This window comes from Drosophila simulans, chromosome 3R (assembly GCF_016746395.2).
Source record: "Drosophila simulans strain w501 chromosome 3R, Prin_Dsim_3.1, whole genome shotgun sequence".
NCBI classification, from domain to species: Eukaryota; Metazoa; Arthropoda; class Insecta; order Diptera; family Drosophilidae; genus Drosophila; species Drosophila simulans.
Window position 1 is genome coordinate 22,703,460 of NC_052523.2, and position 16,176 is coordinate 22,719,635.

Below are 16,176 nucleotides of genomic sequence, written 5' to 3' on the forward strand. Positions count from 1 at the left end.
TTAATCAAATTCATGGCTATCCGTTATTGCAGAGTGCCTATTAGTCTCCCCTTTCGGTACCTGCGTTTGCCACAAAGTGTTGCAGTCAACACGTTTAATGGTTTTGCATTAACTTAAAGAGGCATTAGTGCGTAAGTATGCTGTAATCTACAGTGCGAAGGGGAGAATTGGCTGCCAGCTGGCTTGTGCACTTCTGCGGTCTTCCCGTGGACGACTTCTGGCCTCCTGGACTTCTGGCCTTTGACGGTCGGAGTGGCCAGGCCAACAAGTCAACCGGACCGGACCAAGCGGTCGGACACTGGACGCGCTCGTTGTACTTGTTAATTGCAGCGGAAGCACTCAATTAAAAGCGCGTGAAACGTACGCGCCACCTGCGTGTGTGTGTGTGTAAAAAGAGACGGGCGATATGCATACGAAAGAGAGGGAAGATATTTGCTCTGAAGAGACAACCACTGACTGACTGACTGACAGGCAATGCTGCAAATTAAGGCTACAGGAAACAAACAAATGCGGCGTAATCAAAAAGCGGTAAATGGCTGACACTGTAAATAGTTTATAGGCAAATGCATAAACTTGCAAATTGCCAGCAAACAAATCCAGACAGACCAGGACCAGTACCAGTGCCAGTATAGACCCAGACCCAGGCCCAGACCCAGCCCCATCCTCCAGCTCATAGCCAGACGGCAAAAACTAAAACCCATCTGTCGAATGGGAAAAAAGCAACAACGTTGCGGGAATGCAATAATGCAACTGTTTGTCAATGTTTGCCGAGACTAATTAGATGGCAGCTGAGCGTTGACTGATGAAAGATGCATGAGGGAGCCTTAATTGGATGTGTGATGGATAGCTACATATGCCGATAGATATTGGGTCGGATAAGGCATTTCGAACATGAAGCATTTGGCAACTAGTTAGTCAAATTTCTGTTGTCACTTCGGCGCAGTGGCTTGAATTCTAGATAATCGATTAATCTCTATCTGCTCCGGTATCTAGTTGTCCGTAATGAAGCCTATCTCACGGATCTCAAGGTAAATGACAGCTACAGCGCTGGGGCCGCATCATCCATCATCTGGTAAACTCATCTATCAATAAACATGACCTGCCTGCCCGCTGACTGTCAAATTAATCCATCAGGTTGAGCTGCAACATTACCTGTTTTTTGCATTTCCGTAAAACAGTATGGGGTAGGATAATAGATAGGCATATATATTTGAATGGAAATTTAATTTTGATGTAGTACTAAATAAAACAGAGCTCATGAAGACAAGCGGTTAGGGAATATTTCATTATAAACGAATAATGTTATATCATATCTATACCTATATCTATACACCAAAAATACTTTTCTTAAGCCATTTTTATTTTTATTATTTTTAAATTCAACTGAGTTAGGAAATTCAGTCGCAATTTGCATGGTCTGCAGTTTCTTGGTTTAAATTCATGTCTTTTTTATTCGTTTTTCATAGACCTAGATGATTTTACTATTATTCTGACCGCATCTGTTCGCTCGGCACTCTGGCCACAAAGTCGCTGGCAGAAAGCAGCCGCAAAGTGCCGGGCTGGACATTGTCGTGGGGCAATGTTGCAAGTTGCAACTGTTTGTTGTTGCGGCTGTCGTGACATCATAAGGCAAAATGTCAGCACTTTTATTATCAGAGGCACACACGCATAACTCGTCTTCTCGGGAAGAGAGAACAGAGAACGCTGAACCGAGGAAACCAAGAGTTGCAGCAGCCGCGCCTCAGCCTTCAGCTGTTGTTGCAGTTGCGTTCTTGTTGGGGGCATTCGCACAGTGTGTCGCATAAATAATGCAGTTCATTATGTCATTTAGCGGCACGTTGCGTGAGCTGTGAAACGGGCAACCAAGACACCGCAGCAACACCAAGGCACTGAGAAAAATTATATATAAATACTAAGCCTGTGCAATCAGACAGAAATGTATGTGACCTTGCAAGGAAGTCCTTAAATATTTTTTTTGATATTCATAATGTCTGAAATATTAAAACCAAAAGTTATCCTGAAAGCAATATGGATTTTCTCCTTGTGCATCTGTGGATCACATGCCTTTTGCTCTCATTGTTGCTGCACACGCCAAGTGCGGAAATGAAGTTGTCAATGAGCCACTTCCACAATTTATGACCGCTGCGATGCTGCGGCAACCACCGCCTGCCAAGATCTTAATTATGACTTGAGTAATGTGGAATAAACGATAAAGCGTGCTCACGCAAATACACTGCAAGAAGTACTTGCCGCAAGTCCGGCCAGCTAGCTTGCAACATAGTTTCCCAGTTGGCCGAGTTGGCCCAATCGACTTCATAAATCAAGCAACCTCCTGGACGGGCTGGTTATGGAATTGGAATTGAAATTGGAATCGGTATGGTAATGGTTGCGAATTGGGGTATACGGGGTATATATGCTTTTGAGAAATGAGAATAAACGTCGGCGACACGCTCGTAAAACCGTCAAATATAATGTGGCAGCCATTTTTGTGCATTTGCCAAATTTGCAAAATTTAATTGTGGCGAAAAAAATGTGCAAATTTATGATGATTTTATGGCACTTTTTGGCCATCTTTGGCAACTGACCAGCATGAAAGCGGGCCTAAAGCGCTTTTTCTGGAGCAACTGCCTGGCAACTGGGAACTACATTTATTTATACTTATGTGCCCGGCTGTTTGTTTGTTTACTTGTTTTTGCTTGTGAACTGGTCGAATGTTCGCCTCAAATCCAATGATTGAGCCGCGGTCTTGGGAAATAGAGTGCGCCGTCTGGCGTTCGAACAAAGCCTGGCATTAAGGAAAATCTTCATCAGACTTATTTTATTGAGTGTGGAAATTTCATTGTAACAAATCAATTAATAGCTGGCCGTGGCAGGAGGCAACTGTCGGGGGATACTGAAGTCAGGAGGGACCAAAGGCTGATTGTTGCTATTTGGCGCCGTGTTTTGGCTGTCGGCAATCAGCAGTAATCAACCGTAAGTGGACGGGGTTGGGTGGCAAATGGCTGATCCGGAATCCGGCCGGAGAACCGGAGAACTGGAGAACTGGACCCCAATACGGTGTCAGATGACGTTGCCAGCCGTGCCAGACATTACGTCGCACGTCTGAGTGCGCAGGCAACGGCAATAACGGGCAAATTGGAATAATCAGTCAACGAAGATGGGAATACCCTTTCAGGTCAGAAAAGCAAATAGAAATAAATATTTACATTATTTTCTGCTGTGGTTTACTTTAAATAATTATATTGCCTAAGTATAATCTAATACATTTTAATTTTTAAAAATGTAATCATAAAGTTTCTCCGATTTGGAACTTTATATGCCCTTGCAAGGGTATAAACACCATGATGACGCCATGACTCGATGGCAACACGGAGAAGTCGACCGGTTGCAGGGCGGTGGGGACTTAATCGATTATGCGATTTAATTGAACTAAAAACGCTTAATAAGCAATAAAAGCTCACACAAGCACACAAACCCAAGCGCCGGGTGAAACAAATTAAAAGTAACACTTAAAATTACACCACGTAGACGTTGGCTAATGAAAGAAGCCAGAATGGCATCGAACAAACCCCGTCTCTATTTCCAATTTCTATTGCCCTTAAAGAAAAGTATAATAAAATTTCATTTCCTTTCAAATGAAATTTTGTGAGGCGTTGAAAAGCGCTTTTAGCTGGCTGCCGAAAATTTTCGAACAAAACTACACACTGGCGAGCGGGAGGACGGAGGTCAAAGTTTAAATGCTGTTAAACACATTCATTTATCAAATTTGGTTTTATTAATTCGCCTCTTAAGTGGGTGGTGTGTGTCCCTGTTTGAGTGCTGCGATTATTTGGGCAGCGCTCTGGCCACGTATCTGTATCTGTGGGCAAATGCTGATGCCGGTGCGGATTCGGCGAAGAATGAGCCCCAATGGCAAGCATCAGCATTCGGCGTCAGTGGTCTTAAGAGATTATAAACGATTCCTGGAAAAATGGCAGAGTGATTATTCCATGTTGCCATGGTAGCTAAGCTAGGGACCAAAGCTCTGCTGAGCCAACTGAAATGCTGGAATGCGAAACGAACGGCAAATGATTCATTAGCAGAAAATATATTTGTCTTCCCAATTTCAATGGGATTAGGCTGATAGGAAGATCTAATATTCCGCAGCTCCACACACAGTTGTTTGGTCATTGCTGTTGAAATATTTGATTTAAAATATTTCAATTATTATACTAAATATTTGCTTGGCTAATCATAACCGCCGGCTAGCAGGCACACACACACATACGATTTCGTAAGAATTCTAACTTAATTATGGCCAAAATTGTTTGTTCATCATTTGTCTAGCTGAAGGCAGTAAACAAATCGCTTTTGCGTAAGTACGTATGTATGAGACTCATTCAAGTTCAACGAACGCAGTGCGTGTGCGAGGACTTGCAGGCAATCCCTAGATGTGAATGGGGTATGCAATGCACTTGAAGAAATACAATAAATATAAATATATTAAGGTAAAACGAGTAAAATGACAAGATACCAGACCAGAAGCGATATCTTAAAAAACAATATTAATAAATTTGTTAATGGTTTAAAAATCAACAACTCCAGCTAACATAAACATAACGAACCAATTAATATTAATAAGTGACGCATTTTAAGGCAAATCTTCCAGTTAAAAAAAGCCAACATGTTTGTTTGCCAAACAAATACATTTTTTATTAGTGTGCCAGTGAGTGAGTCAGTTTGGCTGGAGAGTGCTTTAAATTTAGACAAACATCAAACATACACAGGCACGTTCAGACACAGGCAAACAAGCCTTTACAGTTGTTAGATGGTGTTTGTGTTTGCCTAAGTGGCATAGGCACCACTCGCCACGCACACATATATACAACACGCATATGGGAGCGAGCACAACGCGGCGTATGCGTAATGTGCAATTTGTTCTACAGCTGTTGGCAAATTGCAGCTAGCACACACTAAAAACCAATTTTATGACAGCCAACATATTGCCTGGTTTTACTCGGAAATTCGATAGTCAACCAAACAAACAAGTGCAGCAGGGGCAAAAAAAGAAGAATTGGCGGAAAATCAAACAAACTTTTTCGCATTTAATAGCATTCATTAACCGCTTGCCCAAATAGACCTGATAATTGGAGTTGCAGCGCCAGCACACAAAAGAAAAAGAGGCAAAAAGCCTCGTGCATAAACAAATTAAAATTAAATATTACCGGACAGCAGGCCGCCAACAAAATTGCATCCAGGTGCCTCATGCATCGTGCATGTTTCACATTACTGCTGCCCAGCGCCCAACAACGAATAATGCAATAATACAAATAATTCAATAATAATAATAATGAAAGGGTTCCGCATCCACCTGGCCATGATGTGGAGGATGTCGAGAATCTGGCCCCTTTGGTTCCAGCAGCTTAATGTACACACATAATTGAACACGCGCCAACATCAGAAGCGGACCAACTCAATTCCTCCGTCCACATCATGCCACACGCTCCCCCACAGATACAGATTATTAAATTGCCATGTAAAAAAGCAAAAATCAATAAAATTGACTCTATATCTAGTGATGAGTACTGAAATGAAACCCCGCAGCTGTGAGTGGATAAGGAGCAATTAAAAATTCTTTAATTCGATTTGCTATCAAGTTACATGAAGAGAAATGTTTGAACTTTGCAATCGAAATCAAACAAAATGCAAGTGGCTTATATGGTTTAAATGTAATCCATTACATGGGAGTCTAAAATTTAATTATAATTTTTCCATATTTTTTGTAATTTTCATTTTTCAATTTTGTAAATTCAATTTTATTAAAATGGTTCCATATAACCGAAATTTGTGCAATTTATTTCAAAAGAATGCGATATGAAATCCATCCAACTCCTGTTGCCAATCCCCTGGGCAGGAAATATTTGGAAAATTCCAAATCGCATCCCTATCTGAGATAAGACCAAGCCAGGTCCCCGAAGTCTCCCAGTAAGTCAGTTAATATAGCAGCTAGTTGGCTGCCAGTTTGGCCAACGGAGAGAAGCAGAAAAAAACAACGACGCCGGAGTGGCAACAACATCAACATATCCACAGCCCGACAAATAGAACCCGACCAACATAAGCGCCATTCAAGCTTTTTAGTTCACTTCAGTGAAGCAGCAACAGCAATGAGGACGACAAGAACATCAACAGCAGAAATTGGGTAGCTCTTGGGTGGATGGATACGAATGGGGATGGGGGTGGCAATATGGAGGACTAAGGGGTGCTTTATGGGGTGGGGGGCCTTTACCGGAGGACGGAGGAAAAGGAGTAAAATTAACACGTGGTTAGAGGTTTACGCTCTCTGCCCGATTTGACGCTGAGCTGGCTCAGCTTTTGTATATATCTCATTATAGCCTTAAATGTGGGACTCTGTCCAAGTACACAACAAGAAATTCAGATTTATCCTTTAGAAAAGCAAAGAAACATACAATCAGGTTTCTTCATCAATACAAACCAATCTAGAATCTTTACAAAAATCAGTTCCTTCCTTAAATGATTTAATTGATGATAGCCAAAGTCTTAAAAAGTATATGTTTTTCTTAGTGTATATGTGTGTGGCTTTGAGTGGAGATACATGTATGTCCCTGTGTGCGGTATTTACGCATTTTCCCTGTCGCCCTTGTTTGCCCACCCCCTTTTTTCCTGACTTGTGTCACACCGTTGAGGCTAATGAAAAGCGGAAATGAAACTTTTGTATTAAACAAGCTCTCCTGCTCCTACTTTCTTTTTTTGTGGGTGTGTGTGTGTCTGTCGGTGTGTAGGCGTGCTTGTTGTTTGTTTGCATGTCTGCCCCTCGTGCACCACCAAGCCTTTCAACTGCCTCCACGCACTGTTTATATTATAAAACATCGCAGATTGCGTATACGCAGCGTGCGCCACCAAATTGCCTCAGTTCAGACGCCCCGCCAGCTTGGCCTGTTTTCCGCTTTTCTTTCATTTTTGCTTTCCGCTTTCAAGCCGCCTGTCTCATAATGCGCTCGGATTAAATGAAGTCCTATTAAAATAAAGTAATTTCTTTCGCGGCTTGCAAATACAAGGCCCACCTACGCAGTCCTTTCTTCTCGCAAAATGAGAATTTTACTCGTTAAAGTACAACAAAACTAAAACGGAAAACAAAGGCGATTGCATTGCCTGTTAAATGTGTAAAATACGCTTAGTCTTTTGGTTACAAAAAAAAAAGAACAAAAATAAACTAGGGTTTTCCGGCCAAGAGTAAACTGCGTGTTAATGGGCAGGGAGATAGAATGGCCAACTAAGAGAATGGCTCGCTGGGACTCGGTGCTTCCAACAAAAGGAAAAACACGAAATATGAAAGAGAGCAAGGAAAGCGAAATGGAAAATTTTATGCAAATAACATTTCATTTAGTTGGCGGGGTATTTGCTTAAAAATGTGCAGAGCGAGCAAATATTATACGAAAAACTAAATAAAAATTAATTGAATTAAGCGATGGCAGCAAAAACAGGAAACTTTTGTTCCACGCAGACAGAGGAAAAAAAGCTGGAATCCTGCGGAGAGTTTTCATATTTTGTTTGCTTCCCCTTTTGTTTAATGAAATCCCAGCATAAACTGCACGGATTGTAAAGTTTTATAAGATTTAAAAGTTGTAAATGTAAATTTGAATCGGATCATGGCAGTGCGATATGCACTTCAAGTCTGTTGTTCTGCACAGAAAAACTCTTCGAACAATGGGTTAATGTGGAGTGGTGCTTTTTCAGCAAGCAGAGATTTAAATGCAAATAAGTTCAAGTTCTCTTCAGGAAAACTTTACTTGTTGCCTTTGTAATTTTCGTCTAGGCAAACTTTTGCAAACCATGTAAAAATTCTTTGGCACAACACAACATTTTAATAATTATTTGGTGCCTCCATCCTTAATTCAATTTCTGACTAATTTAAGAAACTTTAACTCGATTCGAAGACAACAAAACCTAAAATAGAAGCAGCAGCAAAAGTTAGCTGAATTTAAAACTTTTTGCACCGCAAACTTCATAAAATAAAACAAATTATGGCAACGTCATTGCTATCCCAACAGCTTGTTACAAACACCCGCCTCGGGAATCCCCGCCGACTGGATTTGCTCCTGGGTCGCCAACGACGCCATCTTGACACAGCCAACAACAATGAGGCCCAGGCCCTGAGACACGATATGGGTACACCACATATGCAAAAGTCGTCTGCATATATGGTTAGACGCACTGCCAGACAAATGCGCGTCAAGTTGACTGCATGTCTCGAGGCAAGTCATTCACATTCGTCATCGCTGCGCCAGACTCCATCAGCGCCAGTCCGCCCCGCCAGTTGCCAGTGCTCAGTGCTCAGTTGCCAAGGTGCTAACCAACGGCAGCCCCACCAGCAACGGCAGCAGCAACACCCACACAGGACATCCAAGCCACACACACACACACAGACACACATCTGATGTGTGTGCTCTCTCAACTGGAGTCGTTCACCGGCACAGTTTGCGGACTCAGCCAACGCGTTCGGTAGCAGCTGAGACACTGAGAAAAATTCACAAAAAATATACAATAAATATACAATAACTAGCATGAAGAAAATTAGATGCAGTACACTCATTTTGTATATTTTTTTGTAAGCTTTACTCAGCTTAAGATCTCCAAAAAGTAATTTCTATTATTTTCTTTAAATACTCTAATGATTGTGAGTAGCTTTCTTCTCAGTACATATTCATCATCAGTCGCAGTTGCAGTTTCAGTTATTAATCTAACGCAATGCACACACGGCTGTAAGGTCCGCCCACGTCCCATTGCCAGCAGAAATCAGCGACTATGGTTATGAGCGTGACTGTATGTTAGACGCTCCATTAGTAACGCGCGTATTTTGGTAGCTGCGACTCATGTTCGGCAAATGAGTGTTTGGCCAAATGGGTCTATGGCCAATAAATCGAGGTGCCCCAAGAAAAACTAACTATGGGCGTGCTTAAATTGCCGTTTAAGCATTTTTTATGAGCATCATTTATCAAAGTTAGGTTTAATAATTTTGCAGAGTATAGGAGACAAGGCTATGTGGGTCGCTTTGGTGACACTAAAAATACGAAAAAAGAACATAAAGTATTGCAATTTAATTTGCATAAATTGAGCAGGCAAACAGCCACCCACAATTCACAACCCACACACATACACACACACACGCACACACAAAAATGCCAGAAAAATACCAGTAGAGCTTAAATAATTTCCAAGCTTACTTCTAACACTGCAGGCAGCAGCAACAACAACAACAGCAGCAAAAAGGCAAGGACAAGGACGACGACGACAACAAAAAGGGTTTTCGGGCAATTTTGTGCCTTTGCTCATTTTGCCGGCATTAAATTTTTGCATAGCGTAGAAAGCACATAATTTGAAGCATTATGCTAAAATATGCGTTCACTCCCATCCGAAAAGGAACATTTTGATGAGACGGGGGATGGGGTGAAAGGGTGTGGGCGAGGAGGTCTTAGAATGGGTAGCCAGAGAACATTTTGCAAGAATTTCCTGCCTCATCCCGAAAGTTTTTTCTCTGAACAATTTCATTATTAAAAATCTTGTTGGTTATGTCGAGTGCAGAGCACTGATAAGCAGCAAAAAAGGATGCTCACAGGCTCCAACCAACTGAAACTCCCGGACAGGGAGTAAATTAGAAATTGTGCCCTGCAAACGACTGGCAGCCAGAGAAGAAAACCCATTTAAATCAAACACATCACAGATGGAATATTATCATATTTATGATTATTACATGGCCTCAGCTTGGAGCTTCCTTTAAGCCCAAACAATTCCAACTCATCTGCATAATTTCTAAGCTGCTTAAAAACTCCGATTTGTGGCAGTGCGGCTAAGACAGATGTTGGGCCAAAGGTGCCTCCAAACACGGATTATAAAGTTCGCAGTAAGTACTGCAGCTTGAGAAACTCCGTATCGGCTTAATTTATCGAAACAACAGAGCTCCAAGCATGTGAAATTCCCTCTAGACCATGTCCATTGACCATTGTAAATCAGTGTAAGTACCCGGGCATATAAGTGCGTTTGCATGCATATTAGTTCCTGGCCATATCTTCCCATCCTTGGTCATCATCAGCACAGCATCTCGACAGCATCTTAATTAGGAGTCCGTTTCGGGTAAGTCCGCAATCTGCATAACAAGCATTTGCTTGGCTGGGCTTGGTCTATCTTAGTTTTAGTTTTGATGCTTTGGTCCTGGCAAATACGTATGCTCTAATTGGCCTTCGGCTCCGGGCCATGATCCCTTGCCAGGTGGCATACGGTATGATTGTCAGTTGTGCCACACAGAGAAATAATAGAAGGCCAAGCAATAATTGGGTGAAGTTTCACAGTAAGGATACCCCATATTGTTGAAAAACATAAACTAAGGTGTTGACCCATAGACACAAATTTAGTTAATAATAACTATAAGGCGTGGAAAAGAAATAAATGGAAGTTAAGTCTGACATTTTCTTTTTTCAGTGCTGCAATTACGATAGTTTTGCTTTTTTGATGCCTGGATCCCATACACCTGATTCTCAAGTAAATTTACCGTTTGACGATGATTTCTGGCAACTGTGGGGCAGGTGTTTTAACCCCTCGATAACCCCTTGATGAAAACTTTGCCAACGGCAAATAGTACTCATGTGTGCAAAGCCGTTTCAGCTGTTTGTTGTGTGCACTAAAAATTGAATTGAACTGCAAATGCTGCTTGGAATTGGGATTGGGCTGCAATGCAGTCCGATTCCGGGTTCAAGGGTTACTTTTTACTTTTTCAACGGAATCCCCTTCGAATTTGTTATGCGGTAGACTCTCCTCGATTTTGGCACACACTCACACAATGACATGCGGCAACAAAAGTTCAATAGCCTCACACACATACACGCACACATGAACACTCCCCGAGTTGTGAGGACATCAAAATGCAAGCGTTAACCGAAACCTATCCTAATATGTTTGAGCTTGATGCGTTTTCATGATGTTACCTGACTCCCGGGTCTCTGGCCTACCCTCACATCCTTATGTCCTCCACATCCTGACAGGCATAATAATGACGTGAACAGACACACACACCAGCAAACACCCCACTCGCTCGCATGCACACAGATACGAATGCCAGCTAAAGTTTATTGCATTGCGACATTTGAGCTTCAACACTCAATGTCTGAGGTCTGCCGCCTCTGCTTCTGCCGCTGCCTCGGCCGGCATCGCTGCCTCGGCTTCTGCCGCTGCTGCGGTGACCCGCCCGCCGCCCCAGGAATCCAGGTCCTGCGGATTCAGAGGGTTGCAAAATTCCCACTGCATTCGCTTGAGATCCGGCGGCGGGCGCTGCGTCAGCGGGCAAATAACAATGGTCCTTATGTATTATATAACAAGCGGAGAGTACATAAGCCATGCACCGAAAGAAAAAAAAACTCACGAATAAGAAGAAAGAAAGGGACATGGGAAAAAGATGCAACTTTCTTTAAAAATGCATTCGTTATACAAATTGTATGTTTAAAATATAGTGTATTTCTGTATCATATCACACTACCTTATATCACCCTTTTCCCTCAGTGTACGCATGTACGCACGGGTGTGTGTATTGAGTGTATTGGTGCGTACCTCTGGAATCCTTATGAATCCTTTTGCATACACACACATTTTTTTGTGCCTCCTGCGTTGTTAAACTTAATAAACAAAACCATCCCAGACAGAACGAATGTGGCAATCTAAAGCCGAACCATCTGTCATAGATACTGTCGGTTAATATTGATTTTTTCCTTTTTTTCATGCTTTTTTTTTTTTGTTCCTCCCGTTGAGGAGGACGACCACCAGCAGCGATAATGTTGCTGATTGTTGGCAACAATGGAGACGTCATTTCGTCCCTCGTCCTTTCTGCATTTGTTTTCCTACCTGACTATTTGCATTCAACTTGTAAATAATACAAAATGCAAATACAAATGCATTGACTGCCAGACGACAAGTCAAGCCAGGCCAAGCGATACGAAATGAAAGCAAACCAAACGAAACCAAGCCAAGCCAAACCAAAGTCGAGGCAAACCGAACCACTTTTGACGCATTAACGTCACTTTAGTTACACTCACACTCACATGCAGAGAGCGCCGAAGGACCCAAGCGGCGTATACGTAATGTGAGGCAGCACTTCCATCCGCAGCTCCATTTCAACGCAAACAATAGCTAATAGTGCTACAAACTTACACCCACAATGCCCACACTCGCACTCACATTGCCATTGTCAATATTTGCCACGAATGCTACTCCACTTTTGCTTCGGTGGCTGCCACAGCGGTAGCGGTAGCGGCAGCGGCAACTTTAGCCAGCTAACTACGGAGCAGCCAACTGGCAGCCAGTCAGCGCGCAACATGTCGAACAACATATTGAACAAATGCATTTCAATAAGCCAACATCAGCGGCGGCAACAAAAACAACAACAACAACAGCAACAACTGCGACCATAGACGCTGCAGTCATCGACAAAAACCGCCAACCACAAACAACAACTGCAGCAATAGCAACGGCCCAGCCTCAGAATCTGGGAGGGGCAGGTACCTACACTAATAAAATAGATTATCAAAGGTTCATGTTTACAACGTTTCTAGATCAGTTCTCTGAAACTGGTTTATTAAATATGCTTTCTTTCTGAATAAGGCTGAATAAAGCTTAAGCAATCGTGTATCTTAAAGTATGACTACAAACGAATACTAAGATTTAATTTAAAACTCCAAACGCTATACTAGTTTTTCTCTATGTAGGTAAGCATTTGAGGGTTCCTGAGACGACATCGGAGACAGAGGCCAAAGCCAGGGCTTCCACTTCCACTTGCGTGCGCTCTGCACGCTTCAGCTTCAATTGTTTGCATTAAAATTGCACTTCAGCTTCGACAACTGCAACAACATTGCCGGCAAACAGCAGCATCACGCAGCAGCAAAGGCAGCAGCGGCGGCAGTAGCAGCAGCAGCAACAAACGGAAAGAAAAACCACAACAGAAACAAAGCTGTCGCTGGTGGCAGCTGATGGAACCACAAAAACCCGACCGTAGCTAAAATAGCATGGCAAAAATCGTTTTTGATAAAATGAAAAGAAGCGAGCGAAATGAGCAGAACGGGCAATGGCAGCAGCAAAGATTGTGGTTTGCTGTTCCAGCTTTTAAGTAAATATGCAAATAAAAATAGCAGCAAGATGAGAAGTTGGCAGAAGCATCCAATCGAAAGCAAAGCAAAAGCACAGCAAAGCAACAGTCAGAGTGACACGATGGGTAAGCGATACCGGGAGCAGGAGCAAACTATGTGAGCAAGCTATCAAAATGTTGCCAGCGGAGGAAAACGGGAAATTTCACTTAGCCGGATCAGAATTTGGAGCGAGGGGGGTGGTTTCGTACGAAGTGGTACGAATCTGTGACAGTCAGGCGCTATCAATGACAAATGTCAATCATATTTTGAAAAGCAATTCAGACAAGCTTTGCATTTTATTTAGCTGTCAGACAAGAAGACGGGAAATGCGAGTGAAAAATCCTTAAGCTGCCTTACAAAATCCCATCTTTACCATTGTCAAACCGAATTTAAGCATCAAATTTCAGGCACACACACGCATTGTGTGTGTTGCGAAAACATTTCGATTATAAGAGCTGCTTGTTGCCGTTGCATCGCTCAAGTGTCATTTATTTTCCTCAACTTTCCACTCTTGCCAACTATTGACATTTGATGTCCTTTCTCCACCAACTTCAACTTCAACTTCGACTTCAACTTCGACTTCGACTTCAGCTGCAAGTGCATCTAAAGGCGGAAGGAAGCATCTCGCACAAAAGCCAAGGAAGTCAATGTATATACAATTTTTAAGCGCTTCATAGAGCCTGATACAGGCGAAAAACTTTTGGCCATGGTAACTTCCCTTTTCCGGCGTCAAACTCCCGATGATGCCCGACGTCTGGACCGCATTTTCCGCTCTTGCACCCGCTCCTGCCAGCGTCCTGTCGTTCGTCCTGTCAGTGTCACAAAAACCCAAAACGGAGCAAAACTTTACTAACTGCTTGGAAATTATGAAAAGTTTCGCTTCCAATTTCTTTGAGGATGCAATGGAACTGTGTTAATGTTTTTGCATTCATGTCCGCTGCAATGTAATCCAATCAAACTTCATTATTATAATGCTGTCAACTGAAGCGCACGCAAAATCTCTCAGACGCTGGGTGAATGGAAAATGGGGGTTTATGGAAGGGAAAATAGAGAGATAGACAGACAATGAAAGCAAATACGTTGGACTAACTTTAAGGAAATATTACGTTACAATTTGCACAGAGAGAAAATCTGACAATCCTACTACTTAAAATCCACCATTTTTCATTTCAATATTTTTTAAAAACCATATTTTCAGAATTAAATATTTTAAAGCAAGCACTTAGCCTGCTCCTTTCACTTTAAGGAATAATTTACGCAGTGCAGCCATTTAAGAAGCAATAGAGTGAGTAATGTCATGTCTGTCGAGCTTTTTTTTTTCTCAGTATGCAAATAGAATTTCAGTTGCAGTTCTTGAAGTCTGGCTCAGGGGCGGGAAAACTGGTATAAGTGGCCAAGGCTGAAGGCTTCAAGCATAACAGATATCAAGGCAGCAAAGCAGCAAAGCAGCAAGCAAAGCAACAACAACAATGCCACCAGGCTGAAGAGCCGGCAAGCAAAATGCCATAAAAGACTTTAAACAAAAGCAAAATGAATGACACGCTGAGGATGTTGTGACGATGACGATATGACGATGTCTCGACCATGGCCTACGACAACGTGATTTTTAGTAAGTTTCGCTGTGCCTACGTCTGCACTCATGTATGTAGCTGTGTTTGTTTTCCATATGTACATGTGCCAGTATGTATGTATGCATGTAGCTACAAGTATGTCGGTCGGTGGTCGTGTGTCAATTTAATGTCTGCTGCCCCGACGTCATTGTCGTCCTCATCATCGCCCTAACCATCATCATCATCAAAGTCGACAGTACCCATCTCCGTTGCAACTCCATTATGTTCCATACGAGCGTTTCCATCTTTATCCTCTTTTTTTCAGCGTTAGCCTTTTCTCTTGGTGATTTACGTCGCTTTCAAGCATAACGTCAAATTGTATATAGCAGCGCAGTTTCGTGAAGGAATACTTAACAAATAACCCGGAAAACGCAACAAAAAAGGAAGTAACGAAAGGATACGACAGTTGGCTATCCAGTATTTAACTTGTATCATTAGTTGCTTGCTCAAATAAAGAACATTTAATAACTGACGATGGTAATTATATGCCTTTGGATCATTTTCAGCTGTGAAAAGATAGTACAATCTGTAAGCTTCATGGTGTTATCTTGATGATAATGACCACTATAAAATCAGCTGGGAGTAGAATGAATCTTTCAAGTCAAGTCCCTTCATGGGGTTATCCTTTGGGGTTATCGACGGACGAATACTACTCCCCGAGTGACGGGTGTATAAAAAGCTGAGAGCAACTCGGTGCTTGGTCTATGTGCACTGCATGGTAGTGTGCGTGCAAGTGCGTCTGTGTGGGAGTTCTTGTATTGACAGAGTGAGCAACGTTTTACAATAGCCGCCATTACGGAGTGACAGGAGCGGGGGAGCGAGTGGGACAGCAGGAGGGCCAGAGCGAGAGGGCTGACACAGCGTCTTCCACAGAAGCGTTTGCTTTTTGGCAGTTCTTTATTATGGCTTCCGACTACTTGAGTTGAGGGAGCCTGCGGGCCTTTGGGGGGAAACGGTTATTTGATTGCCTTATCGAGTTTTATGGCTTTATTGAGTTGGGCCCCGGGGGGCGTGGTCGGGTGGCCGGATTGGGGGCGCTACTGTAAGCGAAACTAATGTAGTTGCTGCTCCTCAGCTCTTCGACAAAAGCAATCAAAAGGGAATCGAACTTGAAGTATTATGGACTTGAGATCTCTTATTGCCACCCAAAAAAAAAAGCGCAGTCGGTTTTTGAAAAAGTCCAAAAATCGGCTTAGCATACTTCAAATTTCGATTCTGAATTTTGAAATTATTTATTGCAGAGCAAGTAGTAGTTCAAGTTGTATGTTGCATGTTTTATAAGAACTGCTTTTAATTGTTATTTAAGAAGCGTCCTTATTTTTGGTTGTTTAACATTTTTATCATTTATTTCGAGCAGTCTTCTTCGTTTCACCTCCGTTTGCCACAGAATATTTTTGGTCATT

The 16,176-nt window shown here is 42.4% G+C and overlaps 1 protein-coding gene and 1 long non-coding RNA gene across 4 annotated transcripts in view; one reads left to right on the forward strand and one right to left on the reverse strand.

Annotated features, from left to right (window-relative positions):
* Window positions 1-16,176, reverse strand: part of LOC6729747 — a 56,165-nt gene that overhangs the window by 17,792 nt on the left and 22,197 nt on the right. The window lies entirely within an intron of this gene.
* On the forward strand, window positions 12,703-15,711 carry LOC27209127. 2 transcript variants are annotated; one of them, XR_001601210.3, is made up of 4 exons: window positions 12,703-13,249; window positions 14,362-14,448; window positions 14,508-14,772; window positions 15,039-15,711. It is a non-coding gene; the product is annotated as an uncharacterized LOC27209127 (long non-coding RNA). The 2 variants fall into 2 exon arrangements; XR_001601209.3 differs by having other exon boundaries at window positions 14,500-14,772; window positions 15,039-15,710.